Source organism: Lonchura striata, chromosome 9 (genome assembly GCF_050655825.1).
Source record: "Lonchura striata isolate lonStrDom1 chromosome 9, ASM5065582v1, whole genome shotgun sequence".
Lineage (NCBI taxonomy): Eukaryota > Metazoa > Chordata > Aves > Passeriformes > Estrildidae > Lonchura > Lonchura striata.
The window spans coordinates 28,494,267-28,504,721 of record NC_140711.1 but is presented as its reverse complement, the minus strand read 5'-3'; positions in this window follow the sequence as shown (position 1 = coordinate 28,504,721).

Below are 10,455 nucleotides of genomic sequence, written 5' to 3'. Positions count from 1 at the left end.
GGAAGCTCCCCAGTATTTCTCTGCTGCTGATGTATGAACTTTCCAGCTACAAAAAAAAAGGTGATTTTTACCACTTTGTACCTGCATATTTCCCTCCTAAAAAACCTGGAGCAAAGCAGGCAACAACTGTCAGAACCAGAGGGTACAGTCTCAAGCTGCATCGGGGGAAATGTAGGCTGGATATTAAGAAGTTTTTCACAGAAAGAGTGATAAAATATTGGAATGTCCTGCCCAGGAAGGTGGTGGAGTCACCATCCCTGGGTGTGTTTAACAAAGCCTGGATGTGGCTCTGGGTGCCAGGGCTGAGTTGAGGGGTTGGGGTGGGCTGGACGTGATGATCCTGAAGGTCTCAACCAACCTGGGGGTTCTGTGATTCTGTGTGATTAATAAATCACAGCTCATTTCTCCTGCAAAACCACTTCTGGCATTAGACTCTTTCTCCATCCACATCTAAGAGTCAGAAAGAAAATCCAGAGGAAACTTCTGGCCAAGTGGGGAGCTGGAAACTTCCAGAGCATCTCTGGGCTGGTGACAGCACCCAAAGCAAGGGAACCTCTAAGGAGCTGAAGGAACAAACTCAGGGGAAAGATTTGGTCCCCAGACACGCCCTGACAACTGGCACTGCTCAGACAATTCTGCATCCCAATTCCTCTGACACGGACTGGCCCCAGGTGATGGAATTTACCACAGGCAGTGCTGCATTCCATTTCTAATTCCCTGTGTACTCATAAACTTGCTCCAGCTAATTTAAGTGGGTACACACCAGCCCAAACTCCTGTGAGGACGTTTCAATTTTAGTCTAATTTAATGGATTATTACATTTTAAGCTGATAATGTTCCTGGCTGATTTACAATAACATGAAATAAAGTTAGTTTATGCTGCAATAAGAGTGGCTGAGCAGCCGATTGGACCAGCTTAATGAAACTGATTTAAATTACACCTCAATTTAAAGAGGTACAGTAATGCATAGAAACAAGCCCTGAGTGATGCTTTGAATATGAAGAGAACAAGAATGACTGTAAAGAGCTACAGACATTGCTGGATTGTTCATCTCAGCTTCCCCAAGTTTAGCTCTGAAGGGCTCAGCATTGCATCCGGCCTGGGAGTAGTCATGGAGAAAAAAATCAGCATAAGAAACAAGGTAATTAATCTTACTTTCTATGTGGATTGCCTTTAAATTATGTAAATTCAAGGAGTCAGTGTTTCTCCAAAGCTACATAAAATAGGGGAAGGGCACAACAATAGATCACTTGTATTTAATCTAGTGTGATGGGTGAATTTGCCAAATTCATCACTAAGAACTTGATTATAGTGCTTTAGGAATTTAATTTTCAATACCATCAATTCTGTACTAAAAAGCATTTAAAGAATTCAAGCAAAAGTCACTGAGGTCGTGAGTTTACTCTGTGTTAAAGTTACAAAATTCTGTCATCTGTGACTTGTCTGTTCTTTGGACAAAAGCAAAGGGCACAACTGTAAAGAGGGGCTGGTAGTTACACTTAGAAAGAAAACAAAATATTAACTACTTTAGCTCGGTTTACTTAACTTATGTGTCATTTCAAGTGGGAGAAGTTGGTTATTAGGCACTTCTAGAACTTTTATGTCCCCCAAGATTTAGTTCATTGTGCTGAAATAGAGTGCAAATAAAATATAATAAGGAGAAAATGATGGTATAAAACATTGTGTTGCAGTGGGGAGAAGGAAGCCCAGCCTTATCTTCCTACTGCAATGCATGCTCCATTCTCTCCTTGGAATGGGCTCATATATAACTTGAAGAGTTTGGAAATAAAGCTTTCCATTTTACAATCTGTTTAATGTCAGCTGCTCACTATTTCATGGTGGGCACTGTGACAGCCTCATTCTGCAGGACAAGACACTCCCACTCCCCCTTGGCTCAGCCCAAGCTGCTGATCAAGGCTGACCCCAAACTCTGAGATTTAACACTCTTTATACTCTTTGACTCTAAATTAATACAACTTATTGAAAACAAATCAAACAAAAAATGCAGATAACCTTACTCTTCCTTCTTCCTTCCACAGACATGCAGCAAGTGCTCATTCTTGCTCTTGTTCTCTCAGATTTGGGCAAAATTGCAGATACAGGGTATGACATTTCCATCCTGCTCTGCTAAGGGCAGGCCCCTTAGGGGTATGAGAAATAACTAATTAAAACAGATGAAGACTTACTCCTAGGTCTAGACCTCTTGAAAAAAAAAATTAAAATAAAAATCACAATTCTATTACATGCATGACTCCCAGAAGAGCTGAACTGCATTAAATGACAATTTTATTAAGTTGAACAATTAATATGTGCAGAAAAGTGAGTTTGAGAGAACAAATATCACAGCAAACTGCAGCCATCCTGTCTCTTTGCTGAAGCCTCCCACTGCTGCACAGCACTAATCCAGGTTTATGGCTGCTTTGCACCAGCAGAGCAGCACAAAATAGCCAGGGCACAGCCATGAATGTGCCCCAAGATGTTCAGCAGAATGTTCCTGGGGTTTCTTAACCTCTTCTGGGGACTGAAGAAGGGAGCACAAAACTCAGCAGTGGATTCACTGAACAAACAATGATCTGCACTAAAACTGGGTAACCCAGCAGGCAGAGCTTATTAACCCAAATTCCTCAGCGCTCTCAGCCCAGGTGTTACCACAGAATTCTGCCCATGCTTTATCAAGGCTTTTTTCCTAATTCTCTAGTGGCAGCTTGGCAAATAATCACTGCTGACTCCTAGCATTGCAGAAGTCCAGATCAGCTGTATTCCACACAATTTCCAACATCCCATAGATCAGAGCCCAGAAATAACCAGGAATAACTCTTCTCCAAAGGGAGGATGGTTTGCAAGCAAGAAATCCCAACAGGTTCTTTTGCAAAGCAGTTCCCCATTAGCACCTTGGTGGGGATCCCTCAACAGGCTCAGAAGCCAAACATTTCAGCAGCGAGTTCCCACATAAAATCTGTCCCAGTTCAGACAGAAATAAAACTCTGATTCTCTTGAAGTCCCTGGAAGAAGCTGAAGGGACACGAGCAAAGCAAACTGAGCACACAGGAGAGGGTTGTGCCCACAAGTCACACTGAAGCCATCCAACAGCACTGAGCAAAGCACAAAGAGCCACAAAAGTCCTAAAGAAAAATACAAAAAAGTGAAATTAAAAACCCCTGCCTTTCAAAAGAAAATGTGAGAAAAATGAAAACCCCTTCCTTTTAAAAGAAAATGTGAGAAATAGACCTCCAAAATGATCCAAGCATCCCTGTGAGGTGCCTGCTTTTAAACCACTGGCTCACCTAGGAAGGTCTGATCTGCAAAACCTGTAACAACTTGGAAATGTACTTATGGTCAGATTGCTTTGGAAAAAAATATATTTGCACCACACTCCAAATTTGCTGTGTCATATAAAGGGCTGCTCCTGTACAGAGCTGTCCGAGCCTCTCTGGCAAGGCAGAAAGGCAGAACTGCAGTCAGCCTTCCAAGGAGCCCTGTGCAACTGAAATAAAGAGTAGGAGACCTCTGTATGTGGCTAATTAGGCAGCCATGTTAATGAAGAGACTCATTAATGAAGGCAGGACCTCAGGGTTGAACCATCCCAGCCTTCCCAGCCCTTACAGGAATCCAAGCTCCTCCTGGGGCAGGAAATCCCTGGGCAGCATCACGGGGAGGGGATGGGAAGAGCACAAGTCCCAGGTCACCCACAGAGTTCCCAGGCAGAGAACAGAAACTGAATTAATTCAGACCTCCTGTCTCACTCCAAGATCTCAGAATTTCACCCAGAAACTGCAAACTGGGCACACTTCCACATTTACACCATCATTTGTATTTGCTAAATTGTTGAGGCCAACAAAGTTCAGCCTGAGATTATTTGTTTTGACTCTTCAGCTATATTTGGTAGCCTTGTTCTTTTTTAGATTACAAACTTTCTGACGATGAAAATAATTAAGGGAGAAGGTAAATCATCTTCCTAGCATCTTCTGGGAGAAAACGTAAAGCCTGCTCTTGTTGAAGAGCTGACACACTCCACAGTTTAATCTTGAAACCAATCCAGGAAGGTAAAAGAGTGTCAGAAGTTCAAGGGCTTGAGCTGTAGCCAAGAAAAAGGTAAGTACAGGCACAGGCTGTGCATAAAAGCTGTGTCTTTCCTTTTTGTCCAAGGGGAGGTGAGGAAAAGCAGCAAAAATCCCACCAGCTCTCTGTCTCAGTTTAGGCAGAGCTTCAAACATCATGTGACAAAAGCAATAAATTGATGTCTTCCTGACAAGATCTGATTTGAGGTTTTTGAGTGTTTTACATACATACAACATCATTGGCAATGCAACATTATTGACACCATAAATGTGAATAAATAATCAGAGCAGAAGATAAAATAGTGAAGTGGGAAAACCAGTCACAGTTTCTAGAAATGGTTTATATTTGGGAATCATTGGGAGCTGTGGGATGTCTAATTCTGAGCTCTCCCAAAACTCCAGCATCTGTCAAGGTGTATTTACGCACAGCTGCCAGCAAGATGATTTTTTTTTTATCAGAATATCCTCAGGAATTGCAGGAGCTGAGTCAGTTGCAGGGAGACTGACCTCTCTCTTGGATTGCTCCCACAGGAGAGGAAGGAAAACCATGTACAGCTGGAAATTACAAGTTCTGTCCTAGAGCTGGCAATGAAATAATGAGAAAATTGCAAGTGGTGCCACTCTGGGGCCAAAGTATGGTCAGAGCCTGGAGCAGGATGAGACACTGGAAATCACCAGAGCAGCTGGGCAGCACCACAGCCAGCCCTCTCTAAAGTGGTTCTTCCTCTTCCTTAGCAGGTGGTTTCACTTCTGTCAGTGGAACACAAAAACCTCTACAACTTTCACTTCTTCACTTTTCACAACCCAGGATTTCTTCAGTGCCCTCCAGCAGAGAAATGGTGAAGACTACAAGCTTTGCCTTTATAAAACACCAGTGCTGTCAAATGTTCCAGCTACATGACTCCTGTTTCCATTTTGTTCTAGCAAAATTATGCAGGATCCCAGAGCCCTGCTGAATCCAGTAAAATTCTGGAGGAAAAGCTCTGAATTTTATTTGAACTGTGCATTCTTGTGAGCTTGTCACAGACTCAGTAACAAAGAGATTTCTTTTTGTAGGAATACAAAATAGAAGAGGCTTAGAAAAACAACTAAAAGGAAATCTGACTAGTCTTTATATAAAAGATCTAGGAAATGTTTTAAAGAGCAGCACATGAGATTTAAAATTTCTATTCAGAGGCATCTAAGTGCATATAAAAAAAAATCACATATTGATTGGCCTTCTGTTTATCAAAAGAAGTTTGGAGCAAGCCTTAAAAATAGTTTACAACCACATATTTTGGAAATAAGCTCCTCATGCAGCTACAAAAGATTATGGTGCATGGCCAGTTTAAAAATATAGGAACTCTGTTGAAAAAAAAATCTCAGCTGTTATTTAGGATGTCAGGCATTACCCAAATGACTTTCAATGGGAAAAAGATGAACACCAGCAACATTGTTAAAGATAAAACCAGGGCATGGTAATGGATAAATAGGGTATCTTGGGGCCTTTTGTTGTTGGCTAGGTTTTAGCTTATTTGGAATAGCTGTGCAGTTGGGTTTAGGTTCAATTAATTCTCATCTGCTCGTAAAGAAATCTTTGATCTTAAAGGAGTATTCCTATTGTGAGACAAAGCTGTGCAGGGTAAGAAAACCAAGGATGTGAAATCCTGTTGTGTCTTGTCCACATGGGAGGGGTGTGGAATCCTCCTGGTGCCAGGGTGGGCACGGGGCACAGCTGGGATGGCACAGCTGGAATGGCACAGCTGGAATGGCACAGCTGGAATGGCACAGCTGGAATGGCACAGCTGCACTGCCCAAACATGGATCCCAATGGGCACAACACCCAGAGTGTTGCAGTAAGGCAGAAAAAACATAAAGAAAGGCTTCATAAAATCAATCCTGCTCTCCTGGAATCAGTGGCTGGCCTTGTCAAGGCAGTCTCTGCAAGTTCCCATGTGGAAGCAATCCTGGTGTCAGCAGTTTGTTAACAAAACAATCTATTCCTGGGGAAAAAACAACCAGCACCTGTACAAACTGTTTTTACACTGTTAGAAAAATGAAAACTATCCTTCACAAACAATTTTTTCAGCACGTGCACCCCAGGATTTGAGTGACCAATGAATTCAGAATAACAACTCATTACTGACCAATAAATTAATTGGGAAGAAAGCTGCTGAGCAACTGGAGTCACCCACGAGGTTTGTAAAACCGGATAAAAATGTGAATAAAGAATGGGCTTTTTCCACCATGAAGAAAATGGAGTTTTGTGTGATTTATTCCCATACCAGAGCCCAGCCTTGGTCAAGAGCTTCAATCTCTCCATCTCCTGCAAAGCTGAGCTGGCTGCCAGGCCAGGGCTGGAATTTGGGGCTCTGGAATGTATTATGCATTGTTATAATTAAATTTTCTGGTGTGGTTTTATCCAGCAAGTGTTAGTGCTCATTCCTTCACCTTGGAAAAGGAACAGGATTAAAATGGCTGGCAAAGAAGAGTTCCAGTTGGGTGGGACCTGCTCCCCTCTGAAACAGCATTTCCCTGTAATCTAAATCAACAGAGTCCAAATAATCCTTTTAATTGTCAGGCCTCTCCTGGTTCAAACCCTACAAGACAAAACCTTTTCTCCCCCTCAGTCACCATCCCTTCCTCACACAGATCTTCCTCCAAAGCAGCAGAACAAATGATGTGCAGGGTTAAGGGATGAGCTCTCCAGGCATTTGTACTTTCCTGACAAAGGCACAAAGCTGGAAAAAAACCTGTCAAATGAGTATATTTAGTCCAGGCAATCACTTAGAAACCATTTTATGTTTTTAAGTCTTTTCCATTGCTACAAGATGTTGTGCAAATGAAACAGCCTCAGCTCCCAGAATGGCTGTTTGATTTCCAGCCTGAGATTTCCTGGGCACAAATGGATGCAGGAGAGAGCACAGCTGCTCTGGGTCGTTCAGTAAATCCAGTGCTCTGGAGATGCACTGGATTTGCTGAAAATGCACAAATTAACCCTAAATCTCAGGCTTTTGGAGCAGCCAGGACTGCTGTGGCTCTGACAGACAGCCTGGCAAACACATCCGAGCTTTGTGAGCTGAGCAGGTCACTGCCACCTCCTGCAGAGCAGCTCTGAGAGATCACATTGCTCCGTGTCCAACACCCAGACAAACACACAGCACCCTCGGAGCGCCCATCTGAACAACAAGAATGGCTCCTCAGGGCATTTTTCAACAGCTTCAGATGAAAAGGATTGAAAAAAAAACACCTTCTAAGGGAAGAGCAAAGCCAGGAACAGCAGTTGCACAATAATCCAGTTCAAGTGATGGATAGAAGCTGAATGCAAGCCTGAGCTGTGATAGTAAAGATGGATCAAACAAGAACTGGAAGATTTCTTTTCAAACAGGAAGGCTCTTCTTTGGTTTGTTTCCCCTGCATTTATTTGGATGGAAACAGGAGCAGGAAAATATACTCACACTGTTTTTAAAATTAGAAATAACAGTCAAAAACAGGATAAATAGTTTGGCATAACTGCAGGATGACAGCCCTCATGAACCTGTTCCATCAGTGGTTTATATTGCAAGTAGAAAAAATGAGCTAAGGGGAAGTTAAAATCAATGGGTCACACCCCCAAAAATGCATTTATGGAATACTGGAGAACTAAAAATGTTGAAAAAAATCTCACCCGTCAGAAAACTGTGAGATGGAAAATCAAACTCTGTATTTAGCTATGCTCCTCCAAGGTCTTCAGGACTGGTCCTTTTTAGAACACATTGCTTTGCTTGCAGAGCCTAAGAGAGGAGACAGATGATGCAGTAATTACTGTTCAGTGCCATTCTGTCTCTTTTTTTTTCAGGATTTCCTGATCATCCATCCAGGACCTTGTCCACAGGCTCTCCAGGAGTTCTCCCAGCTGGCACTAGATGGGGTGTGATGCTCAGCATCTTTTGATCACAGACTGATCAGTTCTTTTGGGGAAAGGAGAGTCAATAATGAGATTTCAGCCCAATTGAAATAGTTGGGACAGCTCAGTTCAGGAGAAAGACCACAGCCAGAACTCTGCATTCCCACTTTTCCCTAAATATTAAATTATAACTTTCACTCTGGCCTAAAGCAGGTGTGGTAATCTCAGGCAGGTGACTCAGAAATGCAAGGGGGGAAATCCCACACTGCTCCTCTCACACCTCCCCATCCCTTGGAAGGTTTCCCTACCAAAATAATCACCACTGATATTTTCCAAAATCTGAAGGAATAAAGAGTATGGTTAAAAGTTTTGTTTCAAGTTTTTATAAATATGATGAAGATTTGAAAATTATTACGAAAAGGCAACCATTGCTATAAATCTCCTGGCCTTGAAGGAACTGCTACAGAGAACAACACAAACACAAATAGTGAAGGTTTAACAGAAAAGCAGCTGAAGAATTTTACTAAATATTAATGCCACTTTTCAGTCCCCAATGCTCCTTCTTGGGTCTTTGCACCACCTACAGAAAGATCCCCCAAAACTCAGCCTCACACAGAAAACCTCATTTCTTCTCTTACCTTCCCAGACTCTTCAAATCTGTTTGAGGCAGAAAAAAAAAAAAAGAAATCTGTCATTACTTTGAGATCACTCACCTGTCACTTGAAACTCAAGGAGTGAAGTAACTTTTTAAAACAGTTTTAGTTCTTCTTAGACATCTGTTCTTGGAAATTTAAATTTCATTGTAGTAAAAACTTCCATCTGAACTATATGACTAACAATTTTCTCTTTCAAAAAACTTAAAGAGGAAGAAAAGTTTCCTTTGATTAGTTTTTTAGAAGTTCATCTGCAAGCATTCTTTCTTTTTGAACAAGAAAAACCTAAAGTTTCCATGACTGCCAGGCCATTTTAATGAGTTAAAGAGAGTGATTTCTTATAAATTATTCATTTCTTTCTTATCCTATTTTTTAGTTTCTTTTCTCCTTACTGTATTATATCCTTATTCTATATCCTCTGCAACAAAATCCTTAATTCAACATAACCACATTTGACTTTATGGCTATAAAAGTACAATAAACCAAGTGATGTATAGAATACCCCCTGCAATTCCAATGCATTGAATAAAACTTCATCCTTTTTAATTTCTTTTTTTTTCCTTTGGTGGGAGGATAGGATAAAAAGACAGAAGAGGAAGGAACCTAAGACTGATGAAGGTTCAAGAAATGCCCAATAGCTTTAGCTTGTCTCCAGCACTCTTTCAAGTAAAATATCTAATATTTTCAAAAACCATAAAGGATCTGGCCAGGATAGGAAGAAAAATCTCTGAATCTATCTAATGGTCTGGTTGTATCCTGAAGCAGGAGAAATAATAGCCTGGTAATTCCATCCCAGGGAAACAACAGACTCCATTCTTCCACTCCTGATAAATGGATTTACCCCAGCACTGATTTAGAGCTTTATTGGGACAAACAGATATGAAACAGTTTAGCCAACAATGAACGACTCCATTGCTTGTGGCTGAGTGGAACAAACTCAAAAATGTTTCCTTCATAAACCACTTATTAGAGAGACAACCACAGACAGGGAAGATTTAGCACAGAAGCAGCAGCTGAACAGTTTTGGTAAGTTTTAATGGCACTTATCAGTCTTTAAAAACACACCTATCAAACACACACTGTACTGAATATACCTTGCAGGAAAGTGATCTCACCACTCCCAGGAGATGCTGAGCTGAATCACAAACTTATCTTGGTTCCTTGAAATTATCAGAAGGTGCCTAAAGCTAATAATTAGTACTTAGACTACAATATCTTCTCTCCCACTATGAAGATTATTGTGTCCTTTTTTTTTTTTTTTTTTCCTAGGGATTTGTGCTCATTTATATTCTAGGACTCATCTTTTAGGAGAAACAACCCCAGCAGAGTAGAGGCTGCACACTGAGAAGGGTCTTAGAATGTCACTACTGAACTATGTAGGAACTAAGAGCCACAAATGCCAAAAGGTCAGAAAAAGGGGGAAAAGGGACAGTTTCGTGAGGTGAGGAATAGACAAAATCAATAAAAGTGTCAAATCTTGTAAATCAATTTATTGTGATGGGCCCTGAGGCTGAAGGATGGGGCATGAAAAGGAAACAAGCAGCTGAGGCTCCCAAGAGCTCACTCATTGTATATTAAACATCAGGGCAAAACAGTGATAAAACTTCCACAAAGAGTCAAAACAGATGAACAAAACCCCTAGCAGACATAATTATGGCAAACAGGAACCAATGTCCCATGAGGAGCAGTTTCATTTATTGTTGGGTTACCACAGATACCTGTATCTGAAACAAGTCACCACGTGAGCCCCCTTAAAATAAAAAGTTCAGATTTATCCCTATTTATCACTACTCTGAATTAATTAAAACCTGTGTCACTCTCAGCTCAGCCCACAGGATCACATGGAACTGTAGAAAAGCTGTCTCTGGGTTTCTGAGC